Source organism: Myotis daubentonii, chromosome 3 (assembly GCF_963259705.1).
Source record: "Myotis daubentonii chromosome 3, mMyoDau2.1, whole genome shotgun sequence".
NCBI lineage: Eukaryota > Metazoa > Chordata > Mammalia > Chiroptera > Vespertilionidae > Myotis > Myotis daubentonii.
This window is the reverse complement of record NC_081842.1, coordinates 74,355,672-74,381,552: the sequence shown is the minus strand read 5'-3', so window position 1 is coordinate 74,381,552 and position 25,881 is coordinate 74,355,672. Positions and strand designations below refer to the sequence as shown.

General features: G+C 38.8%; 1 non-coding gene across 1 annotated transcript; it reads left to right on the top strand.

Annotated features, from left to right (window-relative positions):
• Positions 1–17,325: 17,325 nt before the first annotated feature.
• Positions 17,326–17,411, top strand: LOC132232164 (small nucleolar RNA MBII-202). Its single transcript, XR_009452307.1, has one exon. It is a non-coding gene; the product is annotated as a small nucleolar RNA MBII-202 (small nucleolar RNA).
• Positions 17,412–25,881: the final 8,470 nt, after the last annotated feature.

Here is a 25,881-nt window from a genome sequence, read left to right as displayed (position 1 = left end):
GTCTCTGAAATACCCAACAGAGTAACAGCACAGGGATTGCTTGACTTATATATAACTAGACTGATGATGTGGAAATGCAGAAGAAGTTCGCTTATTTTATTTTCTTTAAATAAAAAATATTATAATATATTTAGAGGCCAGACTGAATGTCTAGTTGTGTAGTACAGACTACTAGAGATTTAGATAGTCGTCAATATTCAATTATGTATTATTATTGTTGTTGTTGTTATTTGGCAACAGTTAATAGGTGAAATGGAAATGTGAACTTGAGAGATTTTTGTGGTTAGATATCAGCAAAGTTTTCTAAAGGAGCAAGAGCTTATGTTGGGCTCATGAAGAGTGGCTAAGGTATGGGTGTTACTAGTGGGTAGTTGAGTAGAACAGAAGATGTGGGTGAAATGGAACCTTGTTATGTGGATCTGGTGAATTGATTTAGTTGATTTATAAAATTATTAGAAATAATATAAAATATGACTAAACAGGCCACTATGGGTAAGAAGGGGGAAACCAAATATTAAGGGGAGACTTTCAAGCTGTATTACAAAGCCACTGTTCTCAAAACTGCCTGGTACTGGCACAAGAACAGACATATAGATCAATGGAATAGAGTAGAGAGCCCAGAAATCGACCCGAACCAATATGCTCAATTAATATTTGACAAAGGAGGCAAGAACATACAATGGAGTCAAGACAATCTCTTCAATAAATGGTGTTGGGAAATTTGGACAGATACATGCAGAAAAATGAAACTAGACCACCAACTTACACCATACACAAAAATAAACTCAAAATGGATAAAGGACTTAAATGTAAGACGGGAAACCATAAAAATACTAGAGGAATCCAAAGGCAGCAAAATCTCAGACATATGCCAAAGCAATTTCTTCACCGATACAGCTCCTAGGGCATTGGACACTAAAGAGAAAATAAACAAATGGGACTACATCAAAATCAAAAGCTTCTGCACAGCAAAATAAACCATCAACAAAACAACAAGAAAGCCTACTGCATGGGAGAACATATTTGTCAATGTTATCACTGATAAGGGTTTAATCTCCAACATTTATGGGGAACTCATAAAACTTAACAAAAGGAAGATAAATACTCCAATCAAAAAATGGGCAAAGGACCTAAATAGACACTTTCAAAAGAAGACATTCAGAAAGCCAGAGATATATGAAAACATGCTCAAAGTCACTAATCATCTGAGAGATGCAAATCAAAACAACAATGAGGTATCATTTCACACCTGTCAGAATGGCTATCATTAACAAATCAACAAACGACAAGTGCTGGAGAGGATGCGGAGAAAAGGGAACACTCGTGCACTGCTGGTGGGAATGCAGACTGGTGCAGCCACTATGGAAGACAGTATGGAGTTTCCTCAAAAAACTAAAAATGGAACTCCCATTTGACCCTGCGATCTCACTTCTAGGAATATATCCCAAGAGTCCAGAAACACCAATCAGAAAGGATATATGCATCCCTATGTTCATTGCAGCACAATTTACCATAGCTAAGATTTGGAAACAGCCTAAGTGCCCATCAACAGATGAATGGATTAGAAAACTGTGGTACATCTACACAATGGAATACTATGCTGCTGTAAAAAAGAAGGAATTCTTACCATTTGCAATGGCATTTGATGGAACTGGAGAGCATTATGCTAAGTGAAATAAGCCAGTCAATGAAAGAAAAATACCACATGAACTCCCTCATTTATGAATAATAAAGACCATTATAAACTGATGAACAAAAATAGATACAGAGGCAAAGCAGCATTGAACAGACTGTCAAACTACAGTGGGAAGCCCCGGGGAGAGTTGTGGGGGGTGGGAGGGCGGTAAGAGATCAACCAAAGGACTTGTATGATTGCATATAAGCATAACCAATGGACACAAGACACTGGAGGGTAGGGCAGGCTGGGGGAACGTCAAGGGGGAAAAAAAAGGAAACCTACGTAATACTGTTTGTAATACTTTAAGCAATAAAACAAAATTTTAAAAAAAGATTTTAAATCAGGAAAAAGGGTTTATATTCAATGCAGGAGGTTACAATGAGAATAAGGAAATGTGCATATATTTTAGAAAAACTTTTTTAAATATAAATATTATGAGAATCAACTGAAGAATTAATTTTATACTTTTCATCAGTTTTTTTTTAATTTTTTTATTTTAGTTAAGAACATATGGTTGTGGTTGTAATTTAGTGATATAAATACAAAAACACTCATTTTTTGAGAAGGGGAAAATTACCAAAGATTGAAAAGGCATTAAAAAAAGACCTTATATTTAAGAAGAGGACCGATAAGGAAAAATACAAGTGCAATTTTCTCAAAATTAATCTACAAGGTCAACATGCTTATAAAAATATTGCAACTAGACTTTTCATGGACTACCAATAAACTCCATTGGAATTCATCTTGCAGAATAAACATTCAAAAACAGCTAATACAATTCTGAAAAAAGGCAAGAAGGAGAGCTTGCCCTGTCATGTTTCAAAAATTATTATTAAATGAAAGGAATATACCAATATAATCATTTCATTTTTATAAAAGAAAAATGTGAAATAATTATTTATTTTCCTGTGGTGGATTTTCAGTATAATTGATGCATGGGTGGGGAGAAGGAGGAAGAGGGCAGCAGATCTCTGCATACCCCCTTTTGTAACACCCTATGATCAAAGTGTACTTTGCTTCATTCCAAAGGTCTGAACTATCAAACAAACACATTGTTGCTTCTATACTGGTTTAGGGCTTGTCCCCATACTTGTCTGTATCTTCTAATAACTTGAGGCTGATTTAGGAATATAAGAAATTTACCTGGAAAGTACCCAATCTGTCCCATAGCTAAACTGGTTCTGATTTTTCTTAGATGTAAATGTAACTTCCCTGAGTAGCACAACCAGAGATTTGCAGCTTTTCTTTCTGTCAGCACCTGTAGTCTCTGAATAAATCAAGAACTGTTCACATTTTGAAGAAAAAAAAAAAAAAAGTACTCCATCCATATATCAACGACAACAATAAAAACATTGATTTACCTATTTCTGAAGAAACCATAAAGATTAGTGTTAAAAATATATAACTTTTATTATACTCTCCTTATTTCCCAAATATAATGTCCTTTTTAAGGATGGTGCAACTGTTTTCTGAATAAAGACATTCTTTTAATGTAGCCACTGCCAAAATTCAGAACAAATTCCCCCACTTCCTCCACAACTGGCTACAGTTTTGCTACTTCCACCTGAACCATACATCTTTTTTAAAAATATATTTTATTGATTTTTTACAGAGAGGAAGGGAGAGTGATAGAGAGTTAGAAGCATTGATGGGAGAGAAACATCGACCAGCTGCCTCCTGCACACTCCGCACTGGGGATGTGCCCGCAACCAAGGTACATGCCCTTGATTGGAATCGAACCTGGGACCCTTCAGTCTGCAGGCCGACGCTCTATCCACTGGGCAAAACTGGTTAGGGCTGAACCATACATCTTATTATCACCTTAGTTAGGTCCCCAAGGAGGTCTAGTGACAAAAAGGAAAAGAGGTCAATATCTCAGTATCCACTCCCCACCTCCATCTTTCCACCACAATTTTGCTCTGTGGGCCTAGCTCCTAGGCAGCATTGAACCCTCCTTTCCCCCATTTCATCATTACCTTAAATCTACTTGCTCTTCTTTAAGAAAATTCCCCAAGAATCGAATTATGAGTTTTCTCTAAGTAGAAGAATTTTAGCTTGGTTCTTTGTGTACCATAGATATGTGATTTAAGTGAAAAATATAGAGAAGAATAAAAAGTCACACAGAAGGCCTTTTTATTTTGGTTAGCATTTTTTTCCCTAGCAAAACTAAGAAAACCTCTAAAAAGTATTCTCTCTCTCTCTCTCTCTCTCTCTCTCTCTCTCTCTCTCTCTTTTGATGGTTCTCTCTTCACTTGTGAAAGAAAATTAAGGGAAAGGCTTATGAAATTGTGTTCTGTCCACAGGTGTCCAAGAAGAAAAGCTCTCACTGGAAGCAACAGGTGGAGGTGGAGGTATTTGCCTGTCTTATCCTGGGCCAGTTTTGATATATACACATCTCAAACTTAATATAGCCAGAAAGGATCTCTTGACTTACCAAACCACAATAGTTCTTATTTCCATCTTCCCCATTCATTAGTAGTATTATCATCTACTCAGTTGAAAATTGTTAAAACCAAAATTATAGGTATTCTTTTTTCTTCCTTGTACAAAAAAATGATAAGAAGTAGCATGCTTTGGAAGAGGCATTAAAGAACAAAAGATTGAGGAGCATCTGTCTCATAAAGACAGTAGCTATAGCAATATTCTTTTATCATAAAGCTTTCAAAGAAAATCCCATTTTCAGAATAACATATTGTATTAGTTTCTGATTGCTGCTGTAACAAATTGCTTCAAACCCAGTATCTTAAAACAATGTAAATTCAGTATTTTATAGTCTGAAGTCAAAAGTCCACAATGGTTCACACTGCTCTAAAATTAGGGAATTTGCAGGGTTGCATCTGTTTCCTTGTTTTTCTTTCCATCTTCTGGAGGTTGCTTGCATTCCTGGATTATAGTCCCTTCTTCCATGTCAAAGCCAGCAGTATAGCACCTTCAATTCTCTCACCAACTGTGCTTTGGCTGTCACATTATCTACTCTCCTTCCCCTCTTTTTCCCTCTTATAAGGACCCTCGTAAATACATGGGGCCACCCAGGTAACTCGCCACAAAGTCCTTAATTTAATCACATCTGCCAAATCTCCTTTCTATAAAAAGTAACATATTCACAGGCTTCAGGGCTAAGGATATGGATATATTTGGAGGGGGTCATTATTCCATCTACCACACATATTTTAAAATTCTACCAAAGCTCTACCCACCAAAAAAAATTTTTGGCAAAATTTAATACGTACAAAAAGAAAAAAATTCAGGAAATTCACACTTTAGTGAATTGTCTATTAAAGTTAGGGAGGCTCAGAAATGTTTGTTTATAAACATGAATGAATATATCAGGTTTTTTTAAAAATATATACATATATTTTTTTATTATTTTTTTTACAGATGATAGGGAGAAGGACAGAGAGTTAGAAACATCGATGAGAGAGAACCACTGATCAGCTGTCTCTTGCACACCCCCTACTGGGGATGTGCCCGCAACCAAGGTACATGCCCTTGACTGGAATTGAACCTGGAACCCTCCAGTCCGCAGGCCGACGCTCTATCCACAGAGCCAAACCAGCCAGGGCAATATATTAGGTTTTACTGAATGGGTTCTTAGTAATTCTAAGTTTTATGAAATTTTTATTTTCCTATAATAATTTATAATGTAACTACTCCGTGAAGGTATAACAATGTGCATTGAAATAAAAATGAAGTCCTAACTGAATCTCAGTTCCACAAAACTCTCCCAAGGGAAAACTTTAACAAAACCCAGGGAAAGTAGTCAAGATAAAATAGATCTGTTCCCATACACCCCACACAAAAAAATGCAACTACCATCATTGATGAATATTTACATTTCGGCAGACACACGTCAGAAAGCCCAGGATTTGGGGTGCCTACAGCCTCTGAAGCAGCTTGCCACGAAGACCAGATGGGAACCAACTAGGAGTTATTCTTGGTTTTACTCTCCCCCTTCACCTCCTACAAGATGTCTATCAAGATTCTACCTCCAAAACATACTGAGATCCTGAGTCCATTTACTTTCATTTCCACTTTTATTTTCTTTATGAAAAAATCATCATTTTTCCTGTCATAGATACTGCAATAACCTCATATTGGTCACCCTCCTTTCACTTTTGCCTTTTAAAATTCATTATTTACATGGCACTCAGACTGAGCCTTTCAAAAAACAAATCAAATACACAGCTACAAAACTCACAGAAAACAATACAGGAGAAAATCTAGATGACCTTGGGTATGGTGATGACTTTTCAGATACACCACCAAAGGCATGCCACATGAAAGAAATCATTGAAAAGCTGGACTTCATTAAAATTAAAAGGTTCTGCTCTACAAAAGACACTTTCAAGAGAATGAGAAAACAAACATTTGAAGAAGACATGACATATCTGATAAGAACTATTATTAAAAATATACACAGAACTCTTAAAATTCAGTAATAGAAAAATGAAAGCCTTGATTAAAATATGGGCAAAGACAGGAACAGACACCTCACTAAGGAAGATATACAGATGGAAAATAAGCATACGAAAAAATGCTTAAATATTAAAAAACACATCATATGGCATTACAAAATTGCAAATTAAAACAACAATGAAATACCTTTACACATCTATTTGAATGTTCTAAATGCTAAAACTGATTACACCAAACTCTGGTAAGGATGTAGAGAAATGAGAACTCTCATTTATTACTAGTGGGGATGCAAAATGTACAGTTACTTTGGGATACACTTTGGCAATTTCTTACAAAACTAAATATAACTCTTACCATGCAATTCAGCAATTATGCTTCTTGGTATTTAGCTAAATAAGTTGAAAACAGAATGTCCACACAAGAGCCTGCACACAAATGCTGATAGCAGCTTTATTCATAATTGCCAAAACTTGGAAGCAACTGAGAGGTCCTTCAGTAGGTGAATGGATAAATAAACTTTGGGATAGATAGGCAATGCTAGAAAGAAATGAACTATTAAGCCATGAAAAGACCTGGAAGAAACATAAATACATGCTACTACGTGAAAGAAGCCAATCTATGCACATCTATGTGTGGCCAATTTAAGGAATATTGTCTTCATCATTTTTATAAGTATAAATCTTTGCAGACTTTTCTATATTATTTTTCTCCTTCACTGAGAAAAAACTTTTATTTTTATGCTTTAACCTTCTTACTTTTCTTACTTTCTCCCAGACATTTACCTGTGCTTCCTCTGCTCTGGGATGGTATTTCTCAGGTCCTTCTCATCAGCGACAGCTGCATATCCTGTCAATTTATTTGTTTTTGAAGTTTTATTTATTTAACACATTTATTATTTTATGAAGGGTCATTGGAGTAGCCCAGACATGTAAGCTTTGTCACGGGATTAGAGTTAACAACACATTACTCTGTTTTCTTTGTTCCGCCTTTAGTTTAATAAGAGCTGACTTACTACTTGTTATACACACTGGTCAGTGAGGAGGAGATGAAAAAAATGTGCTTAAGGATCCCATGACTTTCTCTGAGAGAAGGTATAAATAACCTAATCCAGTGTTTTATAATTTTTTTCCTTGTTATTCCCCTAAGGAGCCCTTTTAGACATTTTTTTTCCTATTTGCTTCCCCCACCCTCATAAAGTTTTAATACCTCATATATACCATACATCTGTTTATATATTTATGTATATCTGTGCATTATACAAAAAAGAGAGTGAGATTTATTTCACCCCTGGGAGACAATATCTCCCCAAATGAGAATGCATGAAACCTTAAGCCATTCTTCTTGCAATTTTTTATGTGGTTATACCACAGTGAACTAGATTACTCTCATCAAGACTCAAAGAGCATAAGGCCACGAAATAAAATTACCTTGAAGAGAAGCTGATTAAATGGTGACTCTGGCTCTGCCAGGGGACCACAATCTCATCAGCCTGTGACTAAGGCTTAAGATTCCCTTGGACATGGCCAGGCTGCCACAAAAATTGTGCTATTGAAAGCCATGCCTAACTATGTGCATGCTGATGAGCTTTGGGGCACAGCTTGAGACTGTATTTAGCAGGAGCCAAGATCCTGCTAAGACATCTCAAAAGAGCAATAGGCAAGCACAGTTAAACCATGAGTTCAGTGAGGGCAGGGACTGTTTTGTTTCTCTACTCTATTCAGGAGCAGATGCCTACAGTGTGGAGCTCAGTGCAAAAGGAAAATATGGGATCCTTTGTTACAATATTATTAAGAATTTCAAGATGATGACAGCAGAACACTAAACCACCTCAGGGCCTGCTGAGCTATGAGCCTCTGTGCATCTTCACTTGAAACTGTCATTGGCTCTGTCTCCAGCAAATAGAATAGTATCTAGTAGATTGTTACACTTTAATAGAATTTGACGAATGTACGAGTCAGGTTTCTCCAGGTAAACAGAACCAATAGGATACATAGAAAGAGGTTATTATGAGAACTTTACTCATGTGGCTTTGGAGGCTGAGAAGTCTCCTGATTAGCTATCCGCAGGCTGGAGGCCCAGGAAAACTGAGGGTGTATTTCCAGTCTCAATCTGAAGGCCTGAGAACCAGGAGAGCCAATGGTAAAACCTGGCCCAAGTTCAAAGGGCAGAGACCCAGGAGTGCCAATGTCTGAGGGCAGAAGATGATGCCCCAGCAAAAAGGATCCTCTCTCTGTCTTTTTTTTTTTTTTTTTTAATTCAGACCTTCAACAAATTGGCTGATGCCCACCCACATTGGCAAGGGTGATCTTTACTCAGCCTACCAATGTAAAATGCTCATCTCTCCTAGAAACAACCTTATAGACACACCTAGAAATGTTTTATCAGCTATCTAGGCATCCCTTAGCCCAGTCAAGTTGATAAAATTAACCATCACAATGAATAAATAAGATTTGGAGCAGGGCTGGGCCTAGGACAAGGCAAGAGAGGCACACAGGGCACAAAGCTTCAGGGGGCACTTCCTCTCAGTTAGTGCAAGGATTAATCCTGCATCTGCGGGGTCCTGGGAGCAGTGCACCGCCTTAATCATTTTTCTAACAAGTGCCCCACATTTTCACTTTGTGCTGGGCCAGACGAATTATGCAGCAGGTCTTGCCCGAGAGTGAAAGGCTCCTTAAACGGAAAGCGTCTAAGTCAGCACTTAAAAGGCGCTCACTCTGTCTTGTGCAAACGCTCAGCCAGTATTTGCAGCAAACTGAGAGCAGTGCCTCCTGGTAGTCTGTACCATTGGCAACTCACTTCCATCATCCTTGTCTGGCTTGCAGTGGAGGGCAAATCTTTAATAAGCATCTCCAATGTCACAGAGAATTGGAAAAGGACTGATATTTGGCCTGTGTCAGCTCTCAATGTCATTGAAAAATTTGGTGGTGATGGCGATGGCAGTGACAAGAAGCCTCAGAAGAAGATACTGCTACCAAAGGACAGATGGGATCTTGGGAGATTAATCTGAAAAATTGAAAAGACACATTTCCCTCTCCATGTTTGTTATACCACACATTCTAGAAGTCTCCTGGGAATACTGTGATGTGGAGACTGCAGATGAAGACTGAACATCAATAGCCATGTCTATTCTGGGCCTTCCCATAGTTTATTCATGACCCCGAGCACTTGCCTAGAGCTAATTCCTGTTGTTGGGGCCTCGCAGGCCCTGCCCAGGCCTCTGAGGTTCCCAGATTTATTACTCATCATTTTGAAAGGGGAATCATTACTGTAGCTCCTTTAATATCTCAATCAGAGAGAGTCAGGGAGAGAGAGAGAGAGAAAGAGAGAGAGAGAGAGAGAGAGAGAGAGAGAGAGAGAGAGAGAAATATCTCAATCTTCTCAACCTTCCTAATGCCGCGACCCTTTAATACAGTTCCTCATGTTGTGGTGACCCCCAACCATAAAATAATTTTTTTGCTACTTCATAACTGTAATTTTGCTACTGTTATGAATCATAATGTAAATATCTGATATGCAGGATGTATTTTCATTGTTACAAATTGAACATAATTAAAGCATAGTGATTAATCACAAAAACAATATGTAATTATATATGTGTTTTCCAATGGTCTTAGGCGACCCCTGTGAAAGGGTCGTTCGACCCGCAAAGGGGTCGTGACCCACAGGTTGAGAACCACTGCTCTAGAGTGATACCAATGTATTAATCATAAGAGTATCTCTAAAAAGGCTCACATTGTGGATCCTTCCTTTTTAAAAAGTCAGGAGTATTAGTCTATGCCATCAGTCTATACCAGTGGTCGGCAAACTCATTAGTCAACAGAGCCAAATATCAACAGTACAACGATTGAAATTTCTTTGAGAGCCAAATTTTTTAAACTTAAACTATATAGGTAGGTACATTGTTATTAACTTAATTAGCGTACTCCTAAGGCTTAGGAAGAGCCACACTCAAGGGGCCAAAGAGCTGCATGTAGCTCGCGAGCTGCAGTTTGCCAACCACGGGTCTATACCATATGTCTATACCATTAGTCTATATAAATGTCCAAATGATATGCAGCTCTCTGAAACACTTTTCTTTTAGAATTCTCTCTAAAAAAAAGTAGTTTATTAAATCGAATCAATTTGGTACTTTAACATCTATTTTTCTACTGAATATTTTATTTATGTTAGTAGAAAGAGCACTCATGACTTTGCTTTTATTTAATTTTCTTTTACTTATATATTAGATACTTTGAAGTTTCAATCATGATCAGGGCAGAGCATAGTGTAGCCAAAGCACAGTTTGGAATGAAAGGTTGGAAAAATACATGTGGAAAATGCAAAGCAAGTGATAGCGCGATGGTTTTGTTAGGTTCGTTGGGTTGCAGGGAATGAGACGGCTCACTACCTCATGTAATGAGGCTTTATAATGGGATATATATAATCTTGAAAAAAAATAAACAACAAGGCCATACCTTTTTAATTGAGATTGGAACCAGAAGGTTCTTTAGAATTCAAGACCGCCCCAGGGACCAGAGCCATGGGAATTAATGGATATTTGTTCTAATTGCTTGCCATTAGAGCAACCTGGCTATGCTCTGTGAGCCAGCTTCTGTCTGTTTCTTAAATTCCCTCCCAACTGGTCTTTTACCCTCCACTCCCAAGGTCATGAACTGGCAGACTAGGGAAGAATAATTCCTGGAGACAGCTCTTTGTTAAAACAGCAAGTAACTGTTTTTTGTTTGTTTTCCTTAAAAATTGAATTTGAATGTTGTTAAGGCAGTGTTTGCATTTTTGGTTTTGCCACAAGCTGTACACAGCTTCCCCTTAGGCTGAGGGATGGGGGATCTCCTTTAGGAAGATCTGAGCAAGCAAACACACATTAGACAGGTCTACTGTGCCCGTGGCCATGGAAAAAGCCCTACTAGGTGCACATTGACAGTTACTAGCAGTGTGCGCTTGGTTAGCTGCTTTGCTTTCCTGCACCTCTGTTTCCTTACATATAAAATAAGGAGAATACTACTTACCTAAAGTAGATAGTTTTGGAATTAATTAGAAAAAAGTAGCCACATGCTTAAGAAAACATGTGATAGACTCATATAAGCTGGGTCCAAAATTGCCTCTGCCTCTCTAATCAAAGCTTCTATTGCCTCTTATATAAAACTAGAGGCCCAGTGCACAAAAATTTGTGCACTGGCGGGGGGTGGGGGAAATCCCTCAGCCCAGCCTATGCCCTCTTGCAGCCTGGGACCCCTCAGAGGATGTCCACCTGCTGGCTTAGGCCCGCTCCCTGGGGGATTGGGCCCAAGCTGGCAGTCAGACATCCCTCTGGCAGCCTGGCAGCCCTCGGGGGATGTCCACTTGCCCGCGGGGAGCAGGCCTAAGCTGTAGTCCGACATCCTTAGCGTTGCTGAGGAGGCAGGAGAGGCTCCCACCACCACCACTATACTGGCAGCCATCAGCCTGGCTTGTGGCTGAGCAGAGCTCCCCCTGTGGGAGCACACTGACCACCAGGGGGAAGCTCCTGCATTGAGTGTCTTCCCCCTGGTGGTCAGTGTGTGTCATAGTAACCAGTCATTCCCAGTCTTTCTGCTGTTAGGCTCAGTTTGCATATTACCCTTTTATTATATAGGATAGAGGCCTAGTGCATGGGTGGGGTCTGGCTGGTTTGCCCTGAAGGGTGTCCCGGATCAAGGTGGGGGTCCTACTTGGTTGCCTGGCCAGCCTGGGTGAGGGGCTGATGGGGTGTTTGCAGCTGGTCACACCCCCTTCAGGGTGGGGGTCCCCACTGGGGTGCCTGGCCAGTCTGGGTGAGGGGCTGATTGCTGTTTGCAGGCTGGTCAAGCCCCCCTAGTGGGGACTCTCACCCCATGGAGGTTTGGCCAGACTGGGTGAGGGGCTGATGGCTGTTTTCAGGCTGGCCACACCCCCTTTAGGTTGGGGGGTCTCCACTGGGGTGCCTGGCCAGTCTGGGTGAGGAGCTGAGGGCTGTTTTCAGGCTGGCCAAGCCCGCCGGCATGGAAGCTCCCAGCCTCTCCTTTTTTTTCTTTTTCTTTTTTTTAATTTTGGGATTTATTTACCTTCTATTATTGAAACTTTGTTGCTTTAAGTGGAGCTCAGAGCCCGACGTGGCAAGCGGGAAGCTTAGATTTCTCCATCATTGGGGCAACCAAGCCTCCTGCTTGCTTCAGCTCCGTGGCTGCCGGCCGCCATCTTGGTTTGGTTAGTTTGCATATAGTCATTCTGATTGGCTGGTGGGCATGGCTTAAGGCGTAGCAAAGGTATGGTCAAATTGCATGTTTGTCTTTTATTAATGTAGATAGAGATAGTAGCATCTTTCTCACAAGCTGATTTTGAGGATTAAATTATATACAGGGGTGGGCAAAAGGTTTACAGTTGTAATACAAATGAATAATACAATAATTAATAAACAATAATACAAAATGAACTCCGTGTTTTGCATTCTCTCTCTCTCTCTCTCTCTCTCTCTCTCTCTCTCTCTCTCTCTCTTTCTCAAACACACACACACACATCCATCACTTAATACAGTGACTTATATGGCAAGAAACACAATAAATATTAGCTGCTATTATTATCTAATGGGAAAGTTGAGCATCACAAAATGGACAGTCAGATCAGTTAGAACTCTCTTTCTTGCTACTGTTCTTAACCATTTAAGCAGTAGGAATTTACATTTCATCTATTTAGAACCTGCAAAGTTTTCCTTAGTCTGCTAGTTTTGTTTTTTTTTTTCTCCTGATTTCTCTCATTCCATCCTCCCCTATAATTACCATCTCTACACATACTTGTATTTTTTATTAAAAAAAACAACACCCTCAAATTTTAGTATTTTTAAAGTCTGATATACTCTCTGAGCACTCACATTGTAAAGCATAATAATTAAATTTTGGCAGAAGTCTTTAAAAAGTATGCGTTCTATTTGGTTGTCTTCATAACAAAAATGTTCTGAACATGGTTTGGACCTTTATCCATGATGCCAAGTCAATGCCATGAGCACCACTTATTGTGCTGTTTTCAGAAGATGCTACTTTATTACATTACAGCCCCATAGGGCAGTGATGGTGAACCTATGACATGCATGTCAGAGGTGACACGCGAACTCATTTTTTTCGGTTGATTTTTCTTTGTTAAATGGCATTTAAATATATAAAATAAATATCAAAAATATAAGTCTTTGTTTTACTATGGTTGCAAATATCAAAAAATTTCTATATGTGACACAGCACCAGAGTTAAGTTAGGGTTTTTCAAAATGCTGACACGCCGAGCTCAAAAGGTTCGCCATCACTGCCATAGGGCTTTAATAATGCTACAGACATTACATCAAAATTTTCTAGTTCAAATTGGTTATTTTTTTTCCTATCTACTTCTTTGCTTGCCTATTGTTAGTGTACTTTTTGTTTTTAGTCTTATGTCCATTTTAACATAGGGGAGCTCTGATATTTGCCAAGATAATGTGACTTTCTTAACATGCTACATCCCATTAGTCTCATTAGAAGTAAGTGCCTGGGCTTTGATCACTAAAGAAAAACCCAAAAAACATTTTTTTGGATATTTACGTGTTACTGTTTTATTATTTTGTATTATTATTTTCTTTTTTGTACTTCTTTGAGCTAAAGCAATGCACTGAGTGAAACTATCCTTATGCATGGAATTGAGAGGGTTACTATATATATATATTATATAATTTAAAGAGCATCAAAAGTTTCTATTTCCCACAATTTTTTTCTTTGTATAAAATATGTTTTCATGGATTTTAGAGTGACAGAAGGGTAGAGGGAGAGGGAGAGAAACATTGATGTGAGAGAGAAACATTGATACACTGCCTCCCGCACACCCTTTGGTTCATGGGATGATGCTCAGCCAACTTAGCCACTCCAGCCGGGCTTTCCACCAATTTTGATTCCTCAATATTTCTTCACACACATACCAAGGGACTAGAAATTATAACATTGTTTTAGGTTTAGTATGGCAAAAATAGTATAGCACATGTAGCAATTCTAATAGGTGTCTCTGAACCACACATAATACACTTTATTTTTACGTTTGTTCATGTTGTCAATTAAAAAATATGAAATGGGGAAAATGACTACTGGCTACCTTTACAATGGGATGGTGAACATTATCTAAAGAACCCTTCTGAGGTTTTCTGAGGTTATCTAATTCTGTAAGTATATGTGACGTTCATTGTCATTGACTATTTTGCAATACTCTGAAGATAATTTGTGGAGAGATGGTGGCTATGCAAATAGTTCATAGAAATGCAAATGAATTTTGGATGGTGGAGATGAAATTGATTTCTAGCCTGTGGAAGACAACAGTTTTGTATCCATTAGCAAATTTATCTCAGCATTCCTGAATATTCATATATGTACCATTCTTTGATACACTTTTGAACTGTTTTTTATATCTTATGAACACCCTAAATTATGAGATAAAAATCAGTTAAGTAAAATATTTGATATATATCTTTTTTATATTTTATAAGAGTCATAATTTAACTTTTAAAATAGTTATCCTTTAACAATTTTACTTCACCCATCTGGAGTGGTCTCCTCCCTCTCTCTATTTCTACAAATTCCATTGATCCTTTAGCACCGGGCACAATGCACATCTCTATAATGAAATGTTTCCTGCTCTAGCAGGGTGACTATACATGGTCCTTACCTCTAGGTTACTGTGGCCTAAGGACACCCCTGTTGAGCAAGGTAGCACTGAGACCTGCAGAGAGCAAGCTGGGAATCTGTCTCTGCTCCTGTTTTCCCTCCTGCTCTCAAGCTTGTCCCTAGCCTGTGGCCTCACCACAGTTCAGTGTCACCACCTACATTGTGGAACCTCAGCTGTTGGCATCTGCCAGTGGGGGAATCTACCAAGTAGTAGAATCTCAGTTGGGGAATTAACAATTCAAGGACCACCTTGCATCTGGCCATCCATCTAAGTGGAGATGTCGGAGTTCTCTGGGAAGAGAGAAGAGTATACTGGGATCTGAGTATCACTGGGGCAAAAGGTGAATCTGGCTGAAGCAGCTGCCTCCTCACACCTCCAAAAGGGCCCCTCCACCCCAGCCTCATGTCTCTTGGCCTGGAAAATACATTCAGATGACTGCAGCTAACCCGATGGTGGCCCACTACCAGGGGTGGTCCAGCCCAAGCAACAGGGCAAGGCAGTACAGGGACAGGCAAGAGTATTCTCTCTTCTTAAATCACAGCTTCTATAATAAATTCTACTTTCCCTCTAGGCCTCCAAAATACCTATTATCTGACTTTTTACAGAAAAAAGTTTGCTGATCCTTGCTATAGATTATTAAATTTTAATTTATGACTCATCTCTCTAAAAGGATTTTAAACTCCTGGGGGCAGCAAAAAGTTATAGTTGTCTACCATGCTCAATAATTATTAGATTATTAGTTGTTTGCTTTCACAAATCCATATTATTAAGACTCAAAGTCTTCTATTTCTCCCCATTTAATGCCATTATAAGTTTACAACTTTAAAAACTACATATATTTCAAAATAATAGATGGTTATGCAATATTATTACTTACGTTTAAAGAAAGCCTTGAGACATTTATTTTTTAAATAAAATGACATTTCTATTTGACAGCAATGACAGAAGAAGAAGAAGAAGAAGAAGAAGAAGAAGAAGAAGAAGAAGAAGAAGAAGAAGAAGAAGGAAGAGGAGGAGGAGGAGGAGGGGGAGAAGAAGAAGAAACAGAAGAGCCCCCCCGCCCTGCCACCCCCAGGTCACAAAGACATTTTTAGAATAAAATAGAATTCTAAAATCGGTCTTAACACTGTGTATTAAATATTTCATGAGTTCTGAAAAGGAACACTTTCCTCTATTCTAGAAGTTTCAAGATATTTTTATCAGTAAATTAGATATTGATCTCTTGCCTTCCTCATCTGACCTTTGACTGGCACAAGGCCTATGATTCAGGTATATCACATGTTGGAGATAGTCCTGAGACAGGTATACTACAAAGTTATTTTCCATTGACTTCTGTGGGTGATCTAAGAATTTTGTCATATTTTAGTAATTCTTCTGATCACTAAGCAGGCCCCCACCTTTATTTTAAACAAATGGCACATGCTATATTCTAAACTGTACTAATCAAGTCAATCTGTGAGCATGAGCTGTAAGTTCACTCATGCTCAGGGTATATACTATCTATTTTTGGAATATGTTGATTTTGTTTTGGAATTTTGGAACTGGATAAGAAAAGTCTCAGGGGAAAGGTATCCTATCTAATAATAGACAAGCATGGTAATTGACTGTACCTTTGCTACGCCTCCCATTGGCTAATCAGTGTGATATGCAAATTAACCACCAGCAAAATGGCGGCTAATTTGCATACTGCATGCAGGGCAGGACAGCGCAGCCGCCAGCGCAAGCCGCCATCCTGGGCCACAGGCTGGCCCCAGAAGCTGCCCAGAAGCCAGTGATGGGGGGAGATGGGAGTCCCCTGCCCAGGCCTAATACCTCTGGCAGAGGTGTCAGGCCTGGGCAAGGGGCCGATCCAGCGATTGGAGGGTGATGGAGGTTGATGCCTCTGGCTGAGGTGTCAGGCCTGGACGGGGGGAGGAGCCAGCAATCAGAGGGGTCTGGGGGTCCCCTGCCCAGGCCTGATGCCTGGGCCAGAGGCATCAGGCCTGGGCAGGGGGTGGAGCCAGTGATCGGGGGAAGATGGGGGTTCCCTGCCCAGGCCTGACAACTCTGGCAGAGGCGTCAGGCCTGGGCGAAGGCGGAGCCGGTGATCGGGGGGAGATGGGGGTTCCTTGCCCAGGCCTGAAGCCTGGGCCAGAGGTTTCAGGCCTTGGGCAGTGGGGGGCGGGGGGGGGACAAGCTGATGATTGGTGTGAACTACAGAGGAAACACCTTTTCTGACCACTCATTGGTTAAGCTCCCTGTATGCCACTGGTAATATTCTTAGTAACTTGGGTAATAAGAATCCAAAAAGCTGATCTAGGGTATTTCACCACACTCCTGGTGAAAAAAACGATGGTCCGCTGCTAGAGGGCTAAGAAATGTCATATCCTGCCCTAGCCGGTTTGGCTCAGTGGATAATGCCTTGGCCTGCCAATGGCAAGGTCTGAGTTCAATTCTGACCAAGGGCATGTACTTAGGTTGCAGGCTCCTCCCTGGCCAGGGCCCAGGTCAGGGCTCATGTAGGAGGCAACCAAAGTGTTCCTCTCACTTTGATGTTTCTTTCTGTCTTTCCCTTTCTCTTCCACATTCTCTAAAAATCAATGGAAACAATCACTGCCTTGATGAAAGTACACTTGAACCCTTTTCCATCTGATGACTGAGCAAAAAAAAAAAAAAAAATCAATGGAAACATATCCTCAGGTGAGGATAAAAAAATAATAAATAAATTATTATTATATGAAAGACACATCTTGAAAATGCCTAAAGAAAGTTGTCATTTTTTCATGGTGATGGGACTGGAGTCCATGTTGATGAAAAAACCTTGCTGGCTGCGGTGACTGGCAATGGCTGTAGCAGCGCGGTGATGGGGCTGGTGCCTTCCCCTGATCAGCCCGGTCACTTCCCATAAAGGGAGGCCAGACTGTGGCTTAGGCCTTATCCCCAAGGGGAGCAGGGAGCAGGCCTAAGCCATCACTAGGACATCCCCTGAGGGCTCCCAGTATGTGAGAGGGGGCAGGCTGGGCTGAGAGACAAACCCCTCGCCCCCCCCCCCCGCCCAGTGCATGAATTTCATGCACTGGGCCCTTAGTGTTTGAATAAAAAGCCTGGAAAATTGAATATCCCTGAGGATGACATATGAGTTTTTGAAATTAAACTTTCCTATCAGATGGGTTCCAGCAATATCAATTGCTTGTTTTTTTAACCTTAACTCTTGGGTTTTAATGAAATGAGGCTCTAGCATTTGTCTTAAAGAAATATGTAGAATTGTAAATACATATGTATTTAAAGTGAATTCCATGATGGCTATATATATATATATATATATATATATATATATATATATATATATATATATTTGACTTCAAAGAGGAAGGGAGAGGGAGAGAGAAATAGAAACATCAATGCTGAGGGAGAATCATAGATTGGCTGTCTCCTGCACACTCCCTACTGGGGATTGAGCCCACAACCTGGGCATGTGCCCTTGACCGGAATCAAACCTGGTACCCTTCAGTCCACAAGCCAATGCTCTGAGATAAACCAGCTAGGGCAAGTTTCTATTTCTTGATTTATAAATTATAGACATTCTTAATATGAATGGTGAGAATTTAGAACACAATTACTCTCTGATAAATTCTAGGCTTGTGATATTTGTATGTGTTTTTATTGAGATAATTGGCCTACAACACTCAGAATGTATTTTGAAGCGTAAAATGAACTAAAAATTTGAATTATTTTCTAAAGTGGGATTAAATTTGGGTATGCTAACCAGGAGTGGACAAAAAGTGGGATTATTGATATTGGCTTCTCAATCCTTTTTGAGCTGTGGACAATCAGCTTTTGCTGGAAAAAAATCTGATTTGTCATGCTTAATGTTTTCAATGGTATAAATACTCCAGCCATGGCTAATTTCCAGTTGCTAACCTGACATCACTGAATATATAGGTGAGAAAAGATATGCACAATCAGCTCTCATGAGCTGAGAAGGCTTTGGTGCACCATTGCTTATTACACAAGTCATGCCAAGAATGCTAATATAGAGCAATGACAGGCTAAGCTTTTCAGAAAAAGGTCCAGATATGGAATATTTTGGGCTTTGCATTGCACTTGGTCTCTGTCACCACTTAACTACACCATTTTAGTGCAAAAGCAGCCATAGATAATGCACAAATGAATGGCTGCTTCAATCAAACATTATTTACAAAAACAGATGGCAGGCAGCATTTGGCCAATGAGCCATTGTTTGCTTGCCCTTTATAGGTCATAAAACACACGTGAAGTCCAAAGTAAACTTAACACAAAATAATCTTTCTTTAGAAATTCAAAAGACAATGGGAATTTTTGTTTGTTTTCGGTTTTCTCATATCTACTGGAAATAATATTCTTTCATCTTCCAAACCTCAAAGAAATGTTGGCGGCTCTTTGGAGTTTAAGTAAGTTTTAGTTGAACACATCCTTTTGATCTTCCCAGGATTAATACAAATTACTCGTCCTGAAAGATCAATAATTATTGGCTTTCTTCGTGTTCCTCAGGTCAGTGTTTTATGATAAGCTGACTTGATGTGTTAGCACAGCACGATGAAAAGCATGTGAAGTGGAATCAGGAACTCATGACTGATAGCCAGGTAACTAGCCAATTATGGGAAAAAATTTTTTTTCAATAAGTCAGAAAAAGAGATGTCGTCTTACATGACAGAAGAAAACATGCTTACTTGAAAGGAAGTCACCTTAACAAAACATTATTGAGCCACAAACAAATGTCCATTCAAAGCCTGATATGTAGATGTAATGTTCCTTGTCATTTAAGTTTTGGGTAAAAGGACCTAAATAAATCCCTCAATTATAGACTGATACAATTATGTATTCTCATAAACTCTCCTGTTCTAAAGTTTTAATGAGCAACAAATGTGACTCCTGGTGTACTCTGGAAGAAACCAGCACAGTTCTTTCATGAATAAAGAGCATCGACCAGTTTGCAAAGGATGTGATTTTCCTTAAGCAAATCTCCACGAACTTTCCTTCTCTTTCTCTAGGCTACCCCCATGTCATAGCTCACTCATTAAAACTGTCAATAAAGCCCAGGCCCGGTGGCTCAGTTTGTTGGAGTGTTGTCCCACACACCAAAATGTTGGGGGTTCAATTCTCAATCAAGGCACATTGCAGGTTTGATCCCCAGTGCAACTGATCCATGTTTCTTTCTCACATCAATTTTTTTCCTCTCTCCCTTTCTCTCTCTCTAATCAATAAAAAGACATTTAATATAATTTTCAATGATTTATTAATATAATGTAATATCTACTATCCATTAAGATACTTAAATATCTCTAGTGCTTACAAGCTCATTTCATTTTTCCAACACTGGCTAGTTTTGTTTGTCACTTACTTATGCTTTTATTCATCTAAAACCTAATTACCAGCACCAGTTATGTGCCAGTCATTGTTCTAGTCTTGGGGATCCTGACTAAGATAGAGCCCTGCATGCCAGGGTCTCACACTGCAGTTAGGGAGGTAACTACACAGACTATTACAAAGCATTGAAAGACACAACATACACCGACTACAGGGACTACAACTGTAGCTTTTCCCAGAGGAGGTAATGCACTAATATTTTGAAATTAACACATTTTTATCTGGAAGTAAATTCCTATATCTTATACATACAGGTTTCTAAGGTGAGTTTATCCCAATTATTTATGGTGTGGTAAGGAACTAATATTTTTATCTATCTGTTTTGTTTTGTTTATCCAAATGCACTGTGTGCTCCCACTTGTGTAAAATACAATAAAAATGTCACAACAATGTCAAATTGCTATAACAATTTATATGCTTATCCCATGAGGATCTGTAACCAACTGTTTCCTGGTCAGCATAGCCAGCAGATCCAAACTTGAGTACCCCTGACTTAGTTTACCATGAACAGGAATGTAAATTATACTACTTATTTCAGTGGCACCCAGATGACAAACTGATGGCCAGGGTTGTACCATTCACCCCCCAGGAATAATATTACCTAAGAATTTCATAACTCTTGCTGTGAGTGAGGTAGACACTTTTTACAAGCTCAGGTGGAATTCTCCCATCTCCATTTCACAGATAAAGATACTGAGATCACGCAGCTAGGAAGTGTCAGAAGTGGGTACAAACCCTGAGGGGACAGTCTGACCACTAAGCTATGCCACAAGGCGAGGACATGGCCCTCACTATTTTGAGGCAGGTTTCTTTTCTTCAAATAAGAAACCGAATTCATATTCTCTGTCTGATTTCTATAGCATATACTCATTCTCATGAAAATGTGAGTAGTAGGCTTGCTGGGCAGAAAGGGGGACTTTACAATAGTGAAAAGTTTTCTAAAATAAAAGATTTAAAATTCTGTTGATGAATTAAAGTCATTAAAATCAGATGTAGTCAGTCTCCCTCTCTGTTCACGTTCGCATGCTGGGGAGGTAGGGCTGTCTGGACACTAGACACATTCTTGCCCTGTGTGACAGCTTTCCTTGTCAACCTGGCTAGGCTCCCATACTCAGTTATTTAATCAAACACTAACCTAAATTATTCTCAATGATGTGGGTGTGACTCTCCAATCAGTAGAAGGCCTTGAGAACAAAAGGCCTTGGAAAAAAGAAGTTTCCTTGGAAAAACGAAATTCTACATTAATACTGCAACGTTAGCTCCTGCCTGAGTTTTCATCCTGCCAGCCTGGCCTACAGATTTTAGACTTACCAGCCCTCACAAAATTGCATAAGCCAACTCTTTGGAATGCATATATGTATACTGCTACTTGTTCTGTTTTTCTGGAGAACCCTGACTGATACACCTTCTCACCAGGTTACAATCAAAATTATTTAATTTTCCTTAATGACTCTCCATGTATATTTATTAGAAAGTTCAGCTTGAAACATATATATATATATATATATATATATATATATATATATATATATATATATATATATAGCCTGGGCCCACACTAATGACTAATGCCTCTAATATATATATGTGTGTGTATAATGCTTACATTTTTAATTTTATTTATTATTTTACTTTTTATTTTTAATTTGCAACGTCTGAAAAAAAGATATATCATGGGATTGACACTCAAATTTGCATTTTACTCTGTGCTGACAGTTTTAAAACATTCAATCTGTTAATTAATATTTTCATTTAGAAAGTAAATAGAATCAGTATGTTTGTATCACTAAATTATAAAGTAGGATTATCTTCTCTTTTTATTTATCTTTATTGTTGAAAGTATTACAGGTTCCCTTTTTTCCCCCTGCTGACCCCTTCTACCCTGCTCCTCCCTCCTCCCCAGGCCTTCACCAGGATTATCTTCTCTTAATTTGTTACCTCACTTTCTCCTCTGTGTAATAGGAATAAAATATGCCAACATATGCTTTAGATAAGCGGTTCTCAACCTGTGGGTCGCGACCCCTTTGGCGGCCAAACGATCCTTTCACAGGGGTTGCCTAAGACCATCCTGCATATCAGATATTTACATTACGATTCATAACAGTAGCAACATTACAGTTATGAAGTAGCAACGAAAATAATTTTATGGTTGGGTCACAACATGAGGAACTGTATTTAAAGTGCCAGAAGGTTGAGAACCACTGCTTTAGATGAATACATTAAAAAAATATTCAAGTTATTTAGAGTAAAGCCACATGTAGACAGAAAACAGGACTATTCTGGTTCAAGTACCTACTACCCCTTATTAGAAGTCTGGTACACACAAAATGTGGAAGCAAATTAGTCAATTATTTTATCAGTTATAATTAATAATTTATTAAATAATTAAAACCATGAACTTTCATTTTTATAAATGAATTTTTATACTTTAGGTTTCAGATTTTAAATAAATTTCATGATAATTGTGAAAACTATACTACTTCTTTATTTAATTTAAATGCCAGCCCCTGGTAGCCAGACACTAATCTTGCTGTGTACACTTTTGTGAGATTTATTATCAGACACTTTCCAAGAAAAAGACAGAAAGCTATTTATGAATTATTGAAGGTAGTTTTGTCAAGGGAAAATTTAACTTTTAGCAACATAGAAATAAATTCCAACAGTTAAAATAGCCACTTCATTACTCCAATGGATTGTATTATCTGTTCAAAACTCTTGCATGTATTTTCCATGCCCATCCCCTTTATTATATCTTCCTGATTGTGCCACTGGAGTCAGTGATCCAGAATGACTAATCACATAAAAAAATAGACCTTCAGAATGTACATGGCTACACCCGTCATCTGGTGTGTTAACTATCAGCAGATCAGCCACACATGAGCTGATGACAGCAGATAGAACTCCAAAACAAGAGCAGCAACCCGGTGCTTATTTACAATGCAAGACTCCAGGCACACATGTCTCCTTGAAAAGACTTGGCATTGGGCTCGCGTGAAATGGCACTTGTTGTTAAGCAGCTCTTCCCAAACACCTAATAGCAGCATAAGCACAATTTCTCCAACTGAAGGTTAGAGGCACACTAGGAGGTAAACTTCTGATAAAAAGGATTCAGAACTGGGTCTAAAGAAACTCGATACTCTATTAATGAATAGCATTAGGTTAAAAATACATTTATTTGTTAGAGAGCACCATGTATGTATAAACAAGTACAAAACATTGTGTTTTAACATCTTTTAAAACAGTTTCTTTCTTTTATTCTTACAAATCCACTAAAATATCTCCCAGGGCCATTGCTCTGAGGAGTGTACTTTAGGAAGCCCCAGTACTGGAGTGGGAGCAAACAGAAAGTCCAGACTTCCACGTATCTTTTTATTACCGCTGACTCCAGACTTCTTCAGATAGTAGCAGATAAAGTTCAAAACAGTAATTTCCCCTAGCAAATAGGAATTGGAAGGCTAGAGAGTTAATAGGGCTTTTTCGTCTCAAGTCAACTCTGCGATCTAATTTCAGATAGTGGGAAATATGCCAACTTTTAGCGGCTAATTAGAGTTATTCGATGGAAATTATTTGTAGCCAACCTTTAATCTCTTACAGCAAAGTGTAATGACAATGTTGGCAGCATAAATGTTGGAAAGGGTCTCAGGAAAGGATGCAAGGAAAAATGATTGAATTTAGGTAATGCAGTTTGCTTGGCTGAAAAATTTCACAGACTGCGTGATGCTAATTTGGGTTAAATTTAGTCACAGTTCACGGTTTCCCACTTGGATGCTGGAAGCCTTTTTTGGGGGGGAGGGGGGAGCTTTAGCAGGAGTGTCTTTCACAAATCTCAAAACCCAATAATTCTGGAGCAGACTGGCACTTGCATTGCTAATTAGGGCTTTATTAGATTTATTAAATTTGAATTGCTTTAGGATTAAACTAAAAACCTCTCCTTGTGTCCATACAATTATACTCATTTGTTTAATGCTGTTTACCAAAAGAGCTCCCACTCTAATGCAAATTGCATGAAGTTAGGAGTTTTTCCCTATTTGGTTCCCTACTGCATCCCTAAAGCCCACTTTAGGGTCTGGCACATACGTAGGCACTGCTGATATATTTATTAAGTGAATGATTGAATAAATGCATGAGATTTAGTCTCAGGTGAAGGAGAGGATGCCACTGTATTAAGGTCAATTGAGGAGCCCAAATACTTGGTTTCAAAGAAGCTCATCCTCCCAATGATAGGAGCATTTGGATCCCAACCACATTCTGTGCTCCATAGCTTCCTCCTTGCCCATAGTCTACTACTTCAGTAAAAAAACAACAACAACAACAACAACAACAACAAAAAACAACAACAACAACAAGTTTCATTTGAATTTTTGCAAGTGGGAAAGTTGGCAGAGCTAATGAATGACTTTTCATACCATTGTGACTCTAGGGCAAGAAAACTTACTTTTCCCCACAGTTATCACTGCCCTAAGTCAGGATTTTTAAAATAAAGATCAGTTTTAGCCTTGGTCAGTGTGGTTCAGTTGGTTGAGCATCGTCCCATGCATGGAAAGGTTGCCAATTTAATTCCCAGTCAGGGCACATACCAGGTTGTCGGTTCAATCCCTGGTGGGGTTGTGTATCAGAGTCAACCAATTGAAGGACGTTTCTCTCTCACATGGATACTTCTCTCTCTCTCTTTCTTCTCTCTCTAAAATCAATAAAAATAAATGAAAGAAAATAAAGAACAGTTTTTAATCATGCTGGAAGTCAGTTGTGTCCAAAAGAGACCCTTAAAAAAAAACCACAATAAAAAAAGTTTTTATTTAGCACTCCATGCCTCAACATATTTTATATATATTTAAATCTTTCCCTGTGTTCCATTCCCTAAGATACCCATTTCTTTCACTCCACCCTCCTCCCCCAGGAAAGAATTTCATAACTCACTCACTCTGAATTACAAATGAAACTTTATATATTAATATCCTCAGTTATTTTACTCTTAAATCATAGGAATCTACTTCTTATTGGCTAAGATTATTTTGGAGATAAGCGGCCAACTCAGATGTCCTAAAATCTCATTATCCATTTGCTATAATATTAATAAATATTAGTTAGCAACAAACAGCTAATGGATTTTTAGTATAAGCAAATGTGTAAAACCAATTATAATTTTCTATGGCATACTAATAATATGACTATTTAGATGGGGGGGGTGATCAGTTTGATGAGGTATTATGGAAAAGTCATTATTTTATAAATCAGTCTTTTTATTGTTGGACAGCTTTAATAGTTAAAACTGTTTATCCTCTTGTTCAGTTGAAGACTGCTTCCATGTGTTTTATATATTAGCCAAATACTGGCTTCTGGTGTAGAAAAAAAAAAACCTTACAATTCTTCAAATATTTTAGGTGAACAGGATTTTTTTTTCTTTAATCATTGCCTATTTCCTGAACATGTAAGCAGGTCACTTCCTTTTCTATTTTTAACTACTGCCCCTTCTTATTAGAAGCCCTGGATCTCCCAGCATCTGTGCTAACTTAGCCAGGATCTATCTAAGATGGCAGCAGCTGGTGGAGGCAGTGGATCTGCCTCTAAGAATGAATGGACTATCATTCACTTGGTAGGACCTCTGCTCCACTCCAAATTAGAAGTGAATTGAATATCAGATTAGGGGCTGGAGATGCATAATTTCAAGGATAAAGACCTAGATTATTGTCTGTGGCATTTGACTCTCTGCTTGCAATCCACAGCAATCTATCTCTG